This window comes from Ciconia boyciana, chromosome 1 (assembly GCF_034638445.1).
Source record: "Ciconia boyciana chromosome 1, ASM3463844v1, whole genome shotgun sequence".
Taxonomy (NCBI): Eukaryota; Metazoa; Chordata; class Aves; order Ciconiiformes; family Ciconiidae; genus Ciconia; species Ciconia boyciana.
In genome coordinates this window covers 147,560,821-147,578,871 of record NC_132934.1, presented here as the reverse complement: position 1 = coordinate 147,578,871, position 18,051 = coordinate 147,560,821, and the positions used below count along the sequence as shown (strand labels likewise).

The 18,051-nt window shown below is 46.1% G+C and overlaps 1 protein-coding gene across 1 annotated transcript in view; it reads left to right on the top strand.

The window, feature by feature from the left end:
- Nucleotides 1–13,956: 13,956 nt before the first annotated feature.
- Nucleotides 13,957–18,051, top strand: part of MGAT4A (alpha-1,3-mannosyl-glycoprotein 4-beta-N-acetylglucosaminyltransferase A) — an 85,858-nt gene continuing 81,763 nt past the window's right edge. The window contains exon 1 of the mRNA XM_072849661.1: nucleotides 13,957–14,126. The gene's annotated coding sequence lies outside the window, so the exon portion shown is untranslated. The remainder of the gene's footprint in view (nucleotides 14,127–18,051) is intronic.

Below are 18,051 nucleotides of genomic sequence, written 5' to 3'. Positions count from 1 at the left end.
CTAGACAAATCAGTGGAAGACAAAATCCATCAAGTGCCACTCAACATGAAAGACAGGGCCTTGGCCTGGGAGATTGTGAAAGGCTTTGGGAGGCGGTGTGACTGGTGGACTTGTCACCTTCATGTTCTCCTGCCACTGCCAATGGCCCTGACCTTTGTGCAAGAGAAGACACTTGGCTACCTGGACCTCTGATCTGACAGCTAGGGGAATTGTTATCTTCTCACGCGTCAGTCTGTACCCAGATTTCTTCATTCTAAGTCAAAGGGTCATGCAAGCAGGTCTTGCTATAGCTGTCTTGTCAACAGGTAGGCAGAAAATAGTTTTACAGCCTGTGTATTCTTCTTTGGTCAAATGGCTCATTTGTGGCAATGGAAAGATGCAAATACAAATACATTTTTCTTCTCTGTATGGACAGTGAGTTATGTTTCACACTCGATACCACCAGAAAAGCCTTTCAGAGCTGAGTAGCTTTCCTAAGGACGTTGTTGTACTTTTCCAGCTGAGAAGCAATATGACTGACTCAGGCTGATCCATTTTGCTCAGGCAGCTGCAATATATATTGTTTGTGTAGAACATCTAACAGGGAAACAAAATGTAAAAATTCACCCTTTGTTCGTGACCCACACACATAAACTAACAGTTTGAATTACAGTCAAAGAACAACAACAAAATGGACTTGAAAAATGGAAGTCTCCTCTCCCAGAAGTGCTGCATGAGACATCTTGGGCTTTCTGTTTAATGAGCAAGGTGACGGTCTGCAAGCAGTTGTCCTTCCCAGCGGTGAAGGACCACGCACAATGCAAATGAAATTGCGTATCAGGCGTCTTTCAGTGCAAAAACTCTAGATTTGATGGCTTACGCAGTTTACTAGTTGGATTATCCTAATGAGCTGCCTCCTAATGTTTAGCAATTTTAAGTAAAAAATTACAGCTACATTATTTTTAATGTACAGCAAAGTGTAATAGATTTTTAAGGCCAAAATATCCCTCTGGCCTTTACTTTGATATGGTGTTTTGCAGTGTTGCCTTTGACAGTAAGACCGTTTACTAAATCTGTTGCATTTTTTTTTCAAGATGAAGAGGAATATAAAATCTTGTTGCCAGTGAAAATATCCAGCAGCAGCGTAGCAAGCAGCTTGCTGTAATTTTGCAATGCCATTAATTCCCTCTTAGTCTCGAGGAGCATAATAAACTTGCCAAAATGTTTGCTTTGTATACATGATGAGCACTCTGCTGTGAGTAACAAAGGTTTAATTACAGGATTTTGTGTTTGCGGTTAGAAGATAACTTTTGTACTGTTACAGAGTCCAAAAAAAACCCAAAACCAACCTATTTGTGAACACTGGGCAGTGCTGCATGTCTCATAAAACCCCAGGGGAGAAATGTAAGCCTGTGTGATTGAGCACAGGGTGGCTGCATGGGATTAACTCTTGTAGGAGAAGACATTTCAGTTCGCAGTGGGCCCAGGTCTCAGGCTCACATACTCCCGATGTTCGCCAAGATGCTCAACAAGCGACAGGAACCGCTGAGTTTTTATAGCATGGGATCTTTTATTGTCTGACTTCACAAAATAAATAGCATGTGAAGATTTTTATAGATTATTACTCCCAGGTAATTCTCTGCCTCATGTTACACTTTGAAGCTGGAGGCTGATGTGACACGTATTCATAGTCCATTCAGATCTTCTTCCTTTGCAGTATCTTGCAGCACCTTTGCTGCAGATTCTAATTCTCTATGTACACTGGCTGTATTCTCAGAAGAAAACCTCTCTAGCTCACCCAAGGCAGCTTAAATGGAGGTCATTCAGGAAAATGTTGAACTGTCTCCCTCTCCAGGATCCCAAATCGCTCTCTTAAGAACTGTTAGGAACGCAGCTAAGAGTGTGTAAGATATTACTGAAGCAAAGTGATAGAGGACAATTTTCCTTCCTTCCATCTCACACACCTTCACATTGAGTACTTTCATTGTTGATTTCTTTTTGCTTTGTTTATTTACTTATTTGCATATGAAATGGTATATGTTGCAGGTTCATAATTCCACTGAAGCCTATTCAAGGATGCTGAGCCAGGTACCGTGGTATCCTAACTCACTGTAGCAAGTAGTCCCCATTTTTCCCCAAATATGGTTTGATTTCTAAAGTTTAGAATTGACGTGTAATTTATTACCCTGCCTTTGAAAGTCAACTCTGCCTGAGAAACACTTTAATAAAAAAAGGAAAAAAAAAAGAAATCTCCATTCACTATCTGCTGGAAAATGGCACGTGGCACCAATGGGTCCTGCGATGATTACCAGCGCATGGCTTCCATGCTGCCACTTGTCACCCATAGTGGAAGTTCCAGGATGACAAGGCAACCGGGCCACCTGTGCTGCTCTTGGGCCAGACCGTGGAAAAGCATGGCCCCATCAGAGATGGAGAGGAGGCAGAGGAATCTGGCAAGAGCCTCCTATTGCCAACCACCACCCGTGCTGCCCTCCCCAACCAGCAGTTGGTATCAGACCGCGTTGAGGTGAAGCAACAGTATTTACTTGTCTCTGGGCTCTAACTCCAGGCATGGGACTGTTTGTGTGAGTGACAGCCCAAGGTGCTGTAAAGATTTCAACACCGTATCAGAAACTGCAAGTCTCTGAACTGGAGAGTCAAGTTTGCCCCACATCATGCTCTGGTGATCGTGACTGCCAAAGAAATCCTACGTTATTTTTATTCCATACACACCCCCCTGAATTTAATGAGACTATCAGTAAACCCCTCCAAATCATTGCCTACGTCGAAGAACCAAGGAGAACTGTCTGGAAAGAGCAGAGGAAAACACCCAGAGTTATGACAAGAGGATAATTCAGTTAATAACCTTTCAGGAAAATAAAAGCCACCTTTCTCAGCAGAAATAACAGGACTCCTTAATAAGCTGTTGGCTCATCCTCTCTGCACTCAGCACAGGAGATAATTTTGATGGGCAGGCTGCCTGCAGACGAGGCAGAAGAATAAGGCCCTGAGCCTGTCCGGGCAAAACAGACATCATCTTCCCCATCTGGCCACTCCTTTAAACAAGGGATGACTTCTTTAACTCCTTTGCCTCTTCCTGCAGCACTCGCCTCAAGTATGCAAAAGGGATTGCTTTTTGCTTAATGAAGCCTTTTGTTTGGTTCATGCCTTTATTTTGAACACCCCCCAGAAAAGACTCCCAAATAAGAGGAGCCATGGTGCGGAGTCACTCCGCACACCCCAGCCTCATGGCATTGCAAAGCTCACCCGTACGCTCTTTCAAACCCCTGGGCTACGTGGTGGTTCAACGGCGCAGTAAATCCAGCTCCAGTGCTCACTGGACCCGCTCAGAAACTCAAGGGCCAACCAAGGCAAGGCCCTGCCGGCACGCTGCAAACCGTACACTGTGCGATGCCGCATGAACCCCGGCTGGCAGGTGTCACGCTGGACCACGTTACCAGGCCTCCCATGGCCAGCTGGCATAGGAGTACAAGGCGAACCTAAATTCTTATTTAGTAACAGGTGAGCAACGTGCACGTGAGTGTGCATTCACCATGGCCTAGATGTGCTGCATGTGCTTTTGCGTGGCTTGGTAAGTTGGTGGGCACAGTCTGCATACGGTGGTGTTACAATCTCAGAAGGAAGAAAAGCAATGCAAAGAAAGAAGTCGGAGGTAGAGATAAGAGAGGCAACCTTTCCCGCTCAGCAGGGAATTCTTACTGCCCGGCTTCTTTGCTGCTTCCTCCTCCTCCTCTGTGATTTTCGGTTTGTTTTCCTGGTGCGCTGAAGCAGCCTGCAGTGGGCTGCCTGCCGCCGAGGAGGGGTGGCTGCGTTTCTTCACCATCAGATCCAGCTAGTGAGCTCCGTCTGCCAGCGGAGAGCAGGGCACGAGCAGCCTGGGGCAGCGGGTTGCAAGGCACTTTTGATGGTGGATCGTGCTGTCAGCTGTCCTCCAGAGAGACAATGAGCTTTTGAATTGCCTTTTCACGCCACAATTTCCCCCATCAATGCGAGAATATAATTTATCTTACCTTGTGATCATGGACAGGAGATCGGGGGAGGCAGATTTTACTGTGACCTATTTTCCTAGAGCAGGATGGGAAGGAAGGTTTTGCTTTGGCTTAGGAAAACAGTGGCATTCCCTGTCAGAGCCCGTTTATGTGGGTTTACGTATCATGCGGGGAAAGCAGAGGGTGGTTATTTGAACAGGTAGATTTCTGCTGGCTTTCCCATTTGTTTTATCCCGTTGCACAACCAGCTCCTCAAATCTACCAACCAAAGTAAGCCGTACCCTCACCAGCTCCTGTTTGACGTGACCCCCAGCACAGTGCTGCAAAATAGTGACGCTCAGATTGAGTCTTAGAAGTTACGCCAAGGATATGGGAGGAGAAGAGGTGGTTTCCTTGCCTCCTTTTATGTAACTGATGGACAAAAAGGGAGCCTCTTAACTATACGTCTGTCTCAGAAATTGGCTCAAGTAATTTGGAATCCTTGTTAGCAAGTAATAGATGAGTTTTGGAGAGGGCAGAAGGACACAAGCTTAATTTCTTGCATAATGTTATTGAAATACAACTGAAGTATAAAGTTGAATTTAAAAGGGAGAATAAAAATCTCCATCTTGCCTAAATAAAATAACCTTTGAATTTTATTCTTCTCTTGTATGTAAGCTAATAAGTTCAATTTATTAAAAAATTTGATTTTAGAGACAAATGCTTGCTCCCAGGACACAAGACATTCTTCCTCCTAATTTAGTGGGTGATGACTCCAATTTCTGGTCCTGAATTCTGCCTTCCCTTCAAGCAACTGAGTACAAACAACTTGGGCACAGAAACTGTTTTGATCAATCTGGAGCCCAGTGTGTGACAACCAGTGTCCATCTCTTCCTCTGCAAACTGGCAGTTTTACTTGCTTAAAAGAACCTCCGGGTCTTGCCTGGTGCTGGGGACATCCCCAACACTTTTAGCAACTTCAGCCCAGACTCTGACCATTCATTTTAGGGGAATTTTTCTATTTACACACCAAAATAACTGAGGTCAGAGCTAGCCCCTCTTCCCTATCAGCAAGTGATGGTGCAGAAACACTGCAAGAGGAACCCCTTTCCTATGCCGTCAAGGCAGATGTTTTTGTTACGTGCCTCTGGCTACTTTTCTAGATCCTGTTTTACTTTTTTTCAGCCCTGTTAGGAATTGCATAGAGGAACTTCTCCTGCTCCCAGGTCCCTCACAAGGTGTGCAAATGTGGGCCAGTCACCCGGTGCGTGGGTCCCACCACCTTCCAACGGGCAGCGTGCTGGAGCAGGAGCCTGCAGGCACTTTCCCCAGCCTGTGCCACTACGCATGGGCCTCCAGCTGACCCCAAATTTTACCTTTCATAGACACAGGGCTCACTTCAGCCAACCCAATATAATTGAACTGGTCTTCTCAATTATATATATTGATTAATGAGTGAATTAAGCTATCGAATTCTGGCTCCCTGACCCCTCCAAGGTACAGCCACTGAACTGTTAGGCTTTTAATCATATTCTGCTCGTATTCATGCTGGTGTTTGCCATGCTTGGGGACCTACTTCGGAGTGGCGTATTTTGATTACTGTAGCGAGATGTAGTTACTTGGTTGTTTCTGACTAATACATTTTATGAATCTTCCCTGCTGTTAATAAACATAGTGGTGTTTAATTATTGAGACATTTCATAAAAATGTTTTTGAGAGGAAGACAAATTTTATGTTCCGACTAAATAATTAAACATTATGCAAATGTTCACCACCCCAGCATTCTGGTTATGCAAAACAATACTTGGATGATGGCCTTGTTTGCACACTGAGTTAGTATTGTTGGGCTGTAATTAGCAGCAGATATGGTATTACTGTGATTTAAAAATGTAAACAGGTTCTGATGAAACAGGACGAGCACAAGGGTAAGGCTGAGGGCCAAGCTGCAGCCACGCTCTGCGAAGGAGAAGGTGGGACGTTTTCCCCCAAGAACCACCTACCATCCCAGCTGTGCTCCCTGAGGAGCAAGACCAGCCCTGGGCTCACCCTCCTGCAGCTTGGCAACCTCACATAAATGCAGAGGGAAGAAGTAGGGCTGTGGCCTGCGACACAGCCTGCAGCATGGGAGAGACAGGGGAGAAAGCCATTGCTTTCCGCACAAGCCCGCTTCACCTGTGCCCGACATGATGTGCTCCACCCAACATGATGCTCTCCACCTCATCCTTGTGTTTTCCTCTCTGGTGGTCAGGGACAAAACCCAGCCCTTGATGGTTTTAGGGTTTAATTGTTCATAAACACGCTTGCCTTGAGATGAGTTGTCCTGAGGCCCGACTTTGAACACGTCAGTACACATGCGCCATAACTCTGTAACCTAGGGTTAAGGAGTAATCACCTTAACAACCAAAGGACCCTGTATGTGTCAGCCTTGTCATTTGCTATAGCTCTGTTTCTCTCAGGATAGGAATAACAGTAATAGCATGCATGACATGCAATATGCTAGCAATACAGCTATTGCAGTTATCAAACTTGTCATCACTGACACGTTACAAACTTCAGAAAGAGTTTATTAATTGCTCAGCGTGCTTCGGCTGCCAGCGGTACTTAATGGCTTTGATCGGTGTCTGCTCCTGACCCCTGTCCCATTCACTCTCATTACCTGCGTGTTTGGTGGGTAGAATTAGCATTTGCCCACGCAGTTGCACAGCACGTGGGATCACGCTAGGAGCTGTCATTCTGAAAAGTACTTTTGGGGAATAAAATACAATATCAACATATTGCTCTTAAACTGCTGGTTTCCCTTTGTGTGCCAGGAGAGTAATCTGCATGCAATTGAGAGGAGGCTGAACACCTAGTTTGCATGTGGAGATGGGAATCTAAAGCTTCTTTTGAATCTGTGAAGAAAGGAATACACCGCTTCATTTAAAAATGTATGTCCTCGGTGTCCTTCCTGGGGGATGGAGCTGTCCGATAGTCTCAAAGCTCTTACTGTCATTTTTGTTGCCTGTTGGAGCTGCAGCAGTGCCTACCTCATTGCTACTTACACGTTATTCCAGATATACAGGTAGGGCTCCTGTCTGACTGAGGTTCATTTCTCTTTTTCCTAAAACCTTGGTCTAAAAAGCCCTAAGACGCGGGAAATTGCACTCATTATTTCTAAATGCCATGAAGAATGCTCCTGTCCTATCTATATTTTCCTTGCCATCTACCATCCTCCCACTGCTGCTTGGATAACTACAGGTTTGCTTTGTGGGGAGGAGATGGGATTTTAAATTGGCAGAAAGATAACGGTGAAATGAAAGAAACATCACTAAAGCCTTTAAGGCTGGTCAGAATGACTTAATACAGCCTGGATCCCTGCTGTGATAGTGCAAAGCATGAGATCTTTTCATTACAGCAGAGCAACAGCTCTGCTAGTTTAAATGGAGAGTGGCTTTGATAATTATTTTCAGTGCTGCAGAGTTCACACGCTCACAGGGATTGTCTTGACACTTGCCTTGTCTTGGAGGGATACAGGTTAATGTTAATGATACGTACTATAGGTAAGTAAGTCGAGCAAGGGGGTCTAAAGATATCATTCTCTTATTTCTTCTCTCTCCCCCCCTGCCCCAAATCACTTTGTCACATACCTTGGGTCCAAATGACAGCTCTCATCCTCCCTGGGCTGGATTTGAGCCTGCTCGTCTGTGGTCCTGCTGCAGCGTGGAATGACATGCACAGTGAATATGCTGCTCAGGGTAAAGTTTAGAATGGGGAGGTTGATGGGGAGACCAAAAACCCCTTGCCAATGATTAGGGATGCACCTGGGATTTGAACTTTTTACCTGTATCTAACGTGATGGGGCTGGACATGATTAGAAGGACACAAGTTGCAAGGTCATGCTTTGTCAAGGCACTCATGAATCCGTCTCTTCTTCCCTTCATTCCAGTGTGAGCTGGTTTAACAACTTCTGGTTGTTCTTTGCAATTTTAGTACAAGATGATGAAGGAAAAGCAGTGGGAAAAGACAGAAGAGTGGCACAGGATCAGAGCAGGAGGTGTTGGGGTAGGGAAGGTACAAGAGCAAGGGCTATGCCTCTTTGTCTGTCGAAGCAATGCTGACTCGAGTGTTGGTAGGCCACAGGTGATGACTGCAGTTAGTGCAAATTCTCACCCAACCATCATCTTGAGCATCAGGTTCCACATATACAGTTTTGGCTGGGAATTAGGTTGCCAAGAATGAATGCAGAGGGTCATACAGCTAGTGTTATTCATGGAAAGGCAGCCTGCTCTGTCCTTGTAAACAAGCCCATCTATTAACTTGTTGCTACCAACCTCCCGTTCATCTTTTGCTGGGTGAAGGAATTTTCATCCCCTGCCCCATGCTGTCTCTAGTGGCAGAAAACATGCACCAAGTTCATCCTTCACCCAATGCTCCCCCTCTGTGAAGAAAGAGGTCAGGTTGGTGCAAGAAAGCACAGGAAGCTTTCCTCCTGCTCCCCCAGCTGAAGAGCTCCTGCGGTAGCATGGCTCTTTGCAGGCTATTGACCGCCATCAGAAACAGAGCATAAAGTGAAGGGATGTGGCAGCAACCGCTTTATTCCAGTTTGGTCTGCATGGGATGTCCAGATCTGCCCTTCAGTGGGCAGTGGAAGAAAGAGACACCCACTGACCAGACATTTCCTGGGTGACAGGGCAAGAGTAGGAGGGAGCTACTTGCCCCAGAGTTGGGTTTTAGCCAACAGTCTGGTGCCTGGTTTTGACTCTTAACGTCTGGTCCTAACGAAGTGGATTGAACCAAGTCCTGCACAACTCTGCCTTTCTGTGGGAAGAAGGATTGGTGACGAAGAGCTGGGCTGGGCTAGACAAGAAGAGAGGTGAGACAAAGAAAATGACGCAAAGACTAACATGCGGCCAGCCCACTCTTTGGCAGGGGAACCTGTGCCAGAAGTCTGGAGTATAAAGTTTCAGTCTGCATTTCTTGGCAGTCAGAAGTTTAGATTTGCCTTGGTTTTGCAGATTTTAGCTTAGGTTTTACAAATCTCTGCATCTTTAGAAAATATGCTAGACCCTTAACTGTGCATTATTCAAGTAGGTATTTGGGCATTTGCAGTGGGTGGAGCTAGAAAATCTTTATAGTTTGTAACAATTCCACACAAAATAATTAAGAGCTATACAGAAGTCACAGTTTCTCTCAAAGCTTCATCTATCAATGAGACAATATACTGGATTTTGACAGACCCTTCCAAAACACCTTACTTTTGCCTGTACAAGTTGACTTGAATTCTTTCCCTGTGCTGTCTGGACCTATATTTAGTTTTGCTAGGAAAGAGTGAAACAGACCTTCAGAAGAGTACCTTCAGAAACCTGTACTCGCTGAGGGCCTGATTCAGACTTCCCTTTAACTGCAGCTGTCCCGCCGTTGGTGGACCAACCACCAGGTTACTCCAACGTAAGTGAAAGGAGACATCTTCTCAGTGTGTTTTGCTTACAGTGAAGGTGTTCAATGCAGAAAATCTAGTTCTCAAAATTTCCCTGAAAAATTTTCTATCTTTTAAAATTAGGAGAGAGAGTACCATGAAGCAGGCACGTGGAAAATGAGTTGGCAATCAAAATCCTTAATTCTTAACGTGATTTCCTTTCGCCTGGACTATCTCTTCAATAGTAGCTGTATCTGACTGTTCTTTACCCAGGCATTGGACCTCAGCTACCATCAGAAATATTGGCACAATATTAACTTCACGGTTTCCAGGTTTATGTTTATGTAGTGGTAGGAATGCATTTAAAAGCCCCTGCCTTCAGAAGGAGATGAATAAATGTAAATGTTCATCACCTCTGAGCATATGGCAGAGGCATTTGCAGCTCAGACAGAACCTCCACAGTGAGTGAAATGACGGTGATGTGGGGGTGAGGGTAGAGAAACATGAGTTTGGAGATCGAGCTCTGTTCCTACCTCCCCAAGAGACTTCTTGGACAGATTAGTTGCTCTCTCCCACCTCAGTTTTTATCTTGTTAAAGTGGACCAACAATTTACCTACCGGAAAGGATGCCACCATCACACCTGACTTCTGAGTGAGACACAGCTCTGTGCGGAGAAGCAGCATCACAACATGTAACAGAAGATTATTTCATAATGTAGTCACAGAAAAGGCAGAATAAAGATTACCTAAATGTGGCATTTTTTGGCTACTACACATTTGTATCTACAATCATATTTTAATGTAATTTTCTACATCCCTTTATTTGTTGAGTATTAGCACTACAACAGGTGCTACACAAGCCACACATTAATACATGAACGGTACATCTAAGCAGCTTTGTGTATAAAGTAAATTTTAAATACTACAAAACAAAACCTGTCTTTAGCAAACTAGCTCAGACCCTGAAGCATTCGTTTCAGTTTACGTCTATAAAGCTGTAATGAGATCTGAATTTGTACAAACATCAAACCTGTCTGTGAGATGGGAAAACCTTCTGTATTGTTACGCACACACCATTTTACCTAGTCATAGGGAGGGGATGGGAAACCTCCCCTTCCCTTTCCCATTAGCCTTGGCTCCTACTGCCCTGCTATGGTGCCAGGTGAGGGCCTCAAGTCTTCCCCATGCTGCACTGGTACTTGAAGCCCGGCTCCTCAACACACCAGGTTTAAGAAGGTGGTTGAAGGGGAGTTTGCTTTTCCTTTCACCAGCCATGTGCTGTAGGGGTGGCAAGTGACCTTACGTAGGAGATAGCCTGGGGCACAGACAGATTGCAGGGGCAGTGGGCAGCCATTGCCAATCCTTCCCCAATACACACCGGGTGTATTTGTGCCACTCTTTATTTTTAATGTTGATATGGGAGTGCAGCAAAGGACCAGCAGAAATACAGCTTCACTGAGCAAGGTGCTCGGCTAGCATATAGCAAAAAGGATTCAGTCATGAAAGGCTTACGGTTGAAAAAGGCAAAACTGGGGTGAAATGGAGGTAGAAGCACTGAGAGTCCCAAGGTGTTTGCTCTGTTAAAAAACAAGGTTAGCGGCAGGCTGGGAATAAATCCTGTCTCTGAGAGAGGATTCCATTGTCAGTCAGGAGACACAGACAATTTTCAGCCAGCCATTTTTCAGCTGAGCAACTGTTAAGACTTTTGCTGCCACTGCCCAGGACCTCTACCTTTTCTGCATCTTCCCTAGTGCCTGGGAAAGCCAGAACACCAGCAAGGTGAAACGCAAGAACAACAATGCTGTTGTGCTTCTGAATGAGTCAGGAAAAGTGCCTGGATAAAATGAGCTCCAAATCTGATGAAGGGCAACAACTGCGCAGCCCTATAGAAGTAAGCAGCTCAGGTGTGCCAGAGTCACTGCAGCCTACGTGAAATTACAGCAGGCCTGGAGTGTCTTTTCCCACTTTGTCTTTACTCTGACATTTAGGTAATACTTTAGCAAAAATTTCCCAGCATGAAATCTCCTCTCTGTCAAAATATGATTATGCATTTCTCTCTTGTGGGTTTTTTTTTTTTCCTGTTGGTACAGAATAGCAAGCTCCTTGGTCTTTTTTTTCAACAACCAAAGCTGGAACGCTAAGGATTAAACTTCCCATATTTTTTAAACATTTTCTCCCCCCAAGTCTCCCCTGTTATGGTTGTTATAGCATTTGCACCTTAACACTTGCATTTAAACACAAAGTGTTTGGAAGTGCTTAATCTTCTCCAATTTCAAACTGATACTCCAGTTGAACAGCAGTGGCTGCAGGATGAAAGAATAACTCGGCACAAAGAAAGAATTCAGAAATTTGCTGGCATTAAATCTTGCTCAGGCCTAAAAGGGAGCTGCCACCCTCACCAGAAGTAAGTAAGTGACATTTTAGTGTGTCAGCCAAACAGCCCCAATTCCTTTTCTCTGGCAGCTGCAGCATTTTCCTTCACCGTGCACTTTTTCCACGCATCAAGCAGCGGAATATGCCAAGAGGCATTTGGTTATTGCTGTAGTAGGTCAGATGAGGGCAATGTTGAATTTTTTTTTTTCTGTCTTAAAGTTTGCCTTCCTTCTCAGGAAACTAACTTCAGGAGAAGATATCAGAGGAACTGAGAAACAACCACCTTATACTTACTCTATTGTTTGGGAAATTAATAGTTAACTGGATACTGTCAAGGTCCAGTCGGTAAACCTTCCTAACGCAAACATTCAGTCAGTGAAAGAACAAAAAGGAGGAAGGCTCAGACAGTCCTCATGAAATAACTGTCATTAAACTCATCTTGTAAGAGAGTCTTTTCTTCAGCAGACTAAGCTCTCCTGACAAAAGGACTTTTATGTGAAAATGTCTCCACCGGTTTTTTTTTCCGGCACAGAAATGCAAAAATTCATATCCCTAAGCAACACTAATCTATTAGAGGCAAACAATGGTGGCTCTAATGTTTGTAGCTTGTTGGGATCTCTACAGAAAATTCTGTTGTACGTGTGTGTGTGTGCGGATGCGCATGCACCAATTTTTATTTTAAAGTTATTGTACTGAATTTGTTCTTCAATAAAAAATCCACTTCATTCTACTTCCTTATAAAAGGGAGGATTGAAGCACACATTTACATAATTAAATCTTACCACTCAATGAATAAAATCACAGAACAGCCTGGGTGTCAAGACCTTGCAAACTTCTCCTGAGCTTCTTTTTGCGCTCTGCCTGAGTTGCCACCAGCCCCTCTTTGCAAGCTTTGAGAAAGCCAGCGAAATCAATGAGGGCTACTGTGCAGGTACTCAAATGTGCAAAAATACTGTAACATGTTTAAGCTTTGCTAAGCTTTGGAGACTTGTTAAATGTCACTCTTTAGACAGAATAACTAGGAAGATTTTTGCATGGTTTATGAAGTTCTGGTGGGGAACTATCTCACTACATCCAGCATAATAGCCTTAAATGAGAGTAAAAATGTCTACTATAGACTTTGTCTAAATCAGGTGGAAGATGAGAAAAAAAGGGGAAGCAATCGAGTCAATCAAAAGGATTGAACACTGCTAACCAGTTAGCACTACATGGTAAGAGCATGGCTCTTGCAAGGTAGATAGGATGGTACCCTAACCTGAAGGTGCTATTTGATTTTAATGGGAGCTTGCAGACCTGAAAATATGCATGCAATTCCTGGAACACATGAAACGAACCACTGAAGATAGGGAATTACTTACAGAACAGAAACATCACAACCCTAAATAATGAACCCATAGAGTAAAGCTGCCACTGACTTTCTTTCACTGGTTGCACAACACAGCAGTAACGACCCTCTGGAGGAAAGTGAGTTCATTTTCACACCTCCAAAGCTGTACCTGTTTAACAGCCTCTTGGGCAGCACACATGCCATTGCAATGTGAACGCTCTCCCCAGAGCCACGCTTGTGAATGGTACAAAGGACAGAGCGTTCATTTAACTGGTGTGAAGCAACAAGCTGCTCTTTAATTCAAACAGTTCTTGATACAAGCTCTAGGATATGATTAACACAGTATGAACTCAACGGTAAAATTTGTGACTGTGACTTCTTGTCACTGGTGAAGAAGCACATGACACAGGGCACCAACACATATTATTTGCTTGGCACTGACAGGCAGTTTAAGAAATCTGCTGCTGCATTCAACGTCCTCTCAGGAGTACAGACACACCCTCACGCAGCAGGCCAGGGGCTCGACCCTGAAGTGACCAGGTAGGACCAGGTTCAGTATGGACCTCCTGCAGCTGATCACGGGGCAACGAGTAACCAAGTGCTGGGGCAGCTAAGTCTTTCTTAGGACTCTTCTCGAACAATAAACGCCAAAAGCACAGCCTAAAAAGGGGACACGCTGCAGAAAAAAGGAGCACTGAGAACAACCCTCCACGCCGGCTCCCGATGCCGCTACTGAGGGAGGTCTCGCGAGACTGAGTATTTATAGCCGCGGCCGAAGAGAGCGACAGGCAGCCCAGCCAATGAGCGGCGCACTCCGACGCGGCGCCCATTGGCTGCCGGCGGGGACAGCGCCTGGCCGGTGGGCGGGGCGAAACTCCGTGCGGTTCCATGGCGCTCGGGGCGGGGGGCGGTTGCGCGAGCTGAGTGCGTCGCTGACGAGGGAAGGGCGGGGGGCGGGCGAGGGGAGCGAGAGCGAGAGCTCCGGCGCGAGCCGACACAGTCGCTCGCCGCCGCGCCCGCCGCCCGCGCCCCGCGGCTCCCCCTGCCGGAGCGCAGCGCACAGGTGAGGATGGCAGCGGCGATCAGCGGGTCCCGCTCCCCCTGCGCTCCCCGGCCCCTGCTGCCGCCAGCCGGCTCCAAGCCGGGTCCGAAGGCGGCAGCTACAGCCGACTCGGCTTTTTGGGGGGCTAGGGCCGGACGTCCCTCTTCTCCGCACTGTCTGGAGTGGGTGTGTAGCGGAGACGCTTCCCCTCCCAGCGCCAGGGGTCTCTGCGGTGTCGCCGGAGGGAGGGCAGGCGGGAGGGTGGGGGCCGTCCTGCTCCCCATCTGCATGCATGCACCCTTCTGCGCTCACGTGCACCTGCGTGCTGGTGGTGTAGGGAGCGCTTGCGGCTCCTTGGCAAGACTTGCTGCCACCCCTCCCTTCGCCCTGTGCTTGGGGGTGCCCGCGGGGCGTGTGGAGGGCGGCGCTGGGGTCCGGGGCACAGCGGCACTGCTCCCCCTTCTCCGGCTGGGGCGCCCGGTAGAGCGCTGCCGCTGCCCCTTCTCTCTCTGTCCACCTTCGTCCTTTTCCTCCCTGCGTGCCGGGAGCCCGAGGGGGCTTCGGCAGAGTTTGCAGTTTCCTGTCCCTCGTCCTTCCCCCCACCACCTCGCTCCGATGCACCGGGCGCCGCGCAGCTCCCCGGACCGGCGCTCTGCCTCTCCTCCGTCGCCGTCAGCTCTCGCCCTATGCCTCCCGGCAGAGCTGGCGGCGGCCGGTGCGTATCTCCCCGCTTGAATTTTCCCTTCCCCGACTAAATAGCCACGACCGGGGCGGAGAGACACTGGGGAAGGTCCCAACTAACTCGGGACGGTTTCCACGGAGGCAGCGGATCCCCCTTACCCCGGGCGTGAGGGGACTCGGCTGCGAAATGGCAGGGCGCCGGCGAGCCTGAGGTAACGGCCGTTAACGGCAGCGGGTGACGGCGTGCGGGTGGGGGCGGGGGGGGGGGCGCCTGGGCGCCCGCGCCCCCACCCGCGCCCAACCGCGCGCCGCGGGGTTTGCTGAAGCGTATCACTGGAAATAAGGTGGAAAAGTCCCTGTCTGACAAATCTCCTCCACCCTTTCCTTATTGTTTTCTTTTAATCATGGACCGTTCTCCCATCCCTTAAGGAACAACCTTTCAGATGCAGCACTGCTGCCGCGGTAGGTGCTTTTGCACCTCCCGGCAGGATGGGATCTGGGCTCATCTTCTCGGAAGTCTGGCACTCCTCAGGCTTTGATCCTGCACCATCTAACCCTTCAGCAACTATATAAAGAGCCTTTGCAGGGGCATTGAAGTGTGTCAGGTTTTATGGTTTGCAGTTGGAAATAAGCTTTGTATGTATTTTGGGAGTGTCTGGATATGTACAGAAACTTCTTGGTTTATTTAAGATGTGATTAGTAGGGTGCTGCTCTGCACCTGAGAGGTGCCAGGTACCTTCAGTACCCATGGCCTCCAGCATCTGACAGGGTCGTTCCTCTGTATCTGCAGTGGGAAAGGTTCAGGTCATAATGGTGCTGGAAAATTACATAGGCTTCATCTATCTAGTTATACCCTGTCATAATGTCGGCTCAAACTGGATTACCCCTCAGTTAAATTTGTTTAGTTTGTGTTGTAAATTATTGAACAAACCTCAAGTGACCACCTGGGGGTTAAATAATTTATGTGCGTCTACACATGGGTTTCTGCTGGTTTAACTATACACATTTTTAAAAGCTGGAACGCTTCTGGTTCATGCATGGCCTTGATGTATGCAGTTTGATATAGTGAAATGCTTGAATAATCATCTAAGTACTGCTGAGCTGTAGCTGAGCTGCTAGTGCCTGTGCTAAGAGGAGCGGGTACAACACCAGAAGAGAAGGATAAAAGCAAAACCAGCCAGCTCAGAACCATGATAATTATTAATTTGACACAATTTTGTGCGTACTCGCTGCTAATTGAATCATGTTGCTGCTGGGTTTTTTTGGATTTTTTGTTTATTTGTTTTGTTTTCTGAATTCTTTCAGGCTGTATTTTTTTGTGGATTCAAATAGCACAGTGAGAAGCCCTGATCACAACATCTTGATTTTATTGCAGCAAACGTAAAAACGATGCCCACATTTTCTGGAAAAGCAGGCGTTTCACTTTCCTTGCATTATCAGATGATATTTTTACTTTCCTGGCTACCCTCTCTTATTTGCATGTCGGACCAGCTGTCTGTTGCCCCCACTGGGATAATCAGTCTAGCTTGCAGCCTGGTCCTTCGTGCACACCTGAGCTGCTCCAGAGAGATCTGACTGCTGCTAAAATAATGGTAAAGGTAGATCCTTTAGGCATCCTTTAGGATCCTTTAGGATGCCTTTAGGCATCCTTGCTTCAGAGCCACTTTAGCTGTGTTAAATGGTTAATTCATGTAGACAGGCCTTACAAAACCTTGGGGTTTTGAGATCTTTGCATCTCCTTGCTATTAAAGTTCACCCAGACTTTTGTCTTCTCACCTAATTACTATTGCCTACCCTTCTGGGTTTTATGATATCCATCTCCCATTCACAGTGGTGATGATATTTCCTGGCATGCCGTGGTCTCCGTGTTAGCTTTCTATAGGTCTCTCACTTGTCTTTATCTTTCATTGTGTCAAATTCAGGTTTCTTGTATCGTAAGGCCTTTCACAGTTCTTCTGTTCCTGTTCATTATTTTGTTTCTCACTGAATTTTACTATCCACTTTGTCTGCTTCCTGTGTACTTGCATTTGTTCCCATCCTTATAGGTACTATGTGATTTCTGAGTTAATGTTTACAGCCACAAACCTATCTGTGAGTAAAGTTCCTCTGAACAAAGCACGTTACTAGCTTTATATGTGAGGTAATCATAGTCCAAAGGTAAACACTTTGTGTAACCTGGATGTTGTCACCAAGATTTGAATGCAAGAGCATGTAGTTCTGCAACTTTGTTGCTCTCTTCCATTCATTTGTTAACCATGCCTGTTGGTTATGTCTTGTGTTGCAAGCTCTATGGTAAAGGTAGTGTGCGCAGCAATACAAGCTTGGGAAGTGTAGTTCAGATTTGACTGGAATCTCTTGGTACTGTAATAACAAAAAGTATTTTTTCCCTGTTCCAAATGCACCCAGGCAAGAGTGTGACAGAGATTGCTTCCAAGGAAATTTCAAAGCAAGTTATTTATTGCTGGGTAGCATACTTGTATCAGATGTAGTTTATAGTGGGGAAAAACTGGCAGTGCCTTAAAAGAATATCAAATGTTAATGTTTGAGCTACTGTAAAGGATGATTTAGTGCTTTAAGAACAAATCTGCCCCCCGTCTTTTAAAGTTGGTTAATTTATTTCCCTACTCTCTTTGTCTTGCTCAGTTAGGACAGTGTGGTTAGATGCTAGCTGTATTTGGCCAGTTGAGGATTTCTAATCCCAGGATATGAAACCTTCATCTGGGATAAAACTGAACCATAGGTAATTCCTGTTTTTTGTCCTTGTGCCTGTGTGACAGAGCTAGAGGAATGATATGGTCATATCATGGCATTTTCTGGGGCTTTTGGGTTGTTGCCAGTTGGTATAGATTGAGCAGTCTCTGTATGTGTGACTGTAGCCTGTGCTTTAGCTGCAGCTAAGCTAGGAAAAAAAAATGGTTGTGGATGAATCAAATACTCTTGCACTGAGCAGAGGAAGATGAATGATGTAGGTTTGTAAATGCTGTTTAAAGCTCTGGTCTTTCAATTTGCTGGGGCTGGTTCTGCTGCTGCAGTTACATTAGGCCTCGCAGATTTCAGCGGGGTTTTGTCGAAGTGAGTACTTAGGAGTGGGGCCTTGAGTTGCTGGCTTCCTGAAAACAACTCTTGTATCAGTTCATCACCTGCCAGAGTTACACGTAATCTTGCCTTGAGTTTATGATAAAATTGTAATGTTGGTGATGTGTATGTTTGTCCTTTAACAACCAAATTCACGTGCAATACGGCTCCTCCAGATACAAGAAATCTT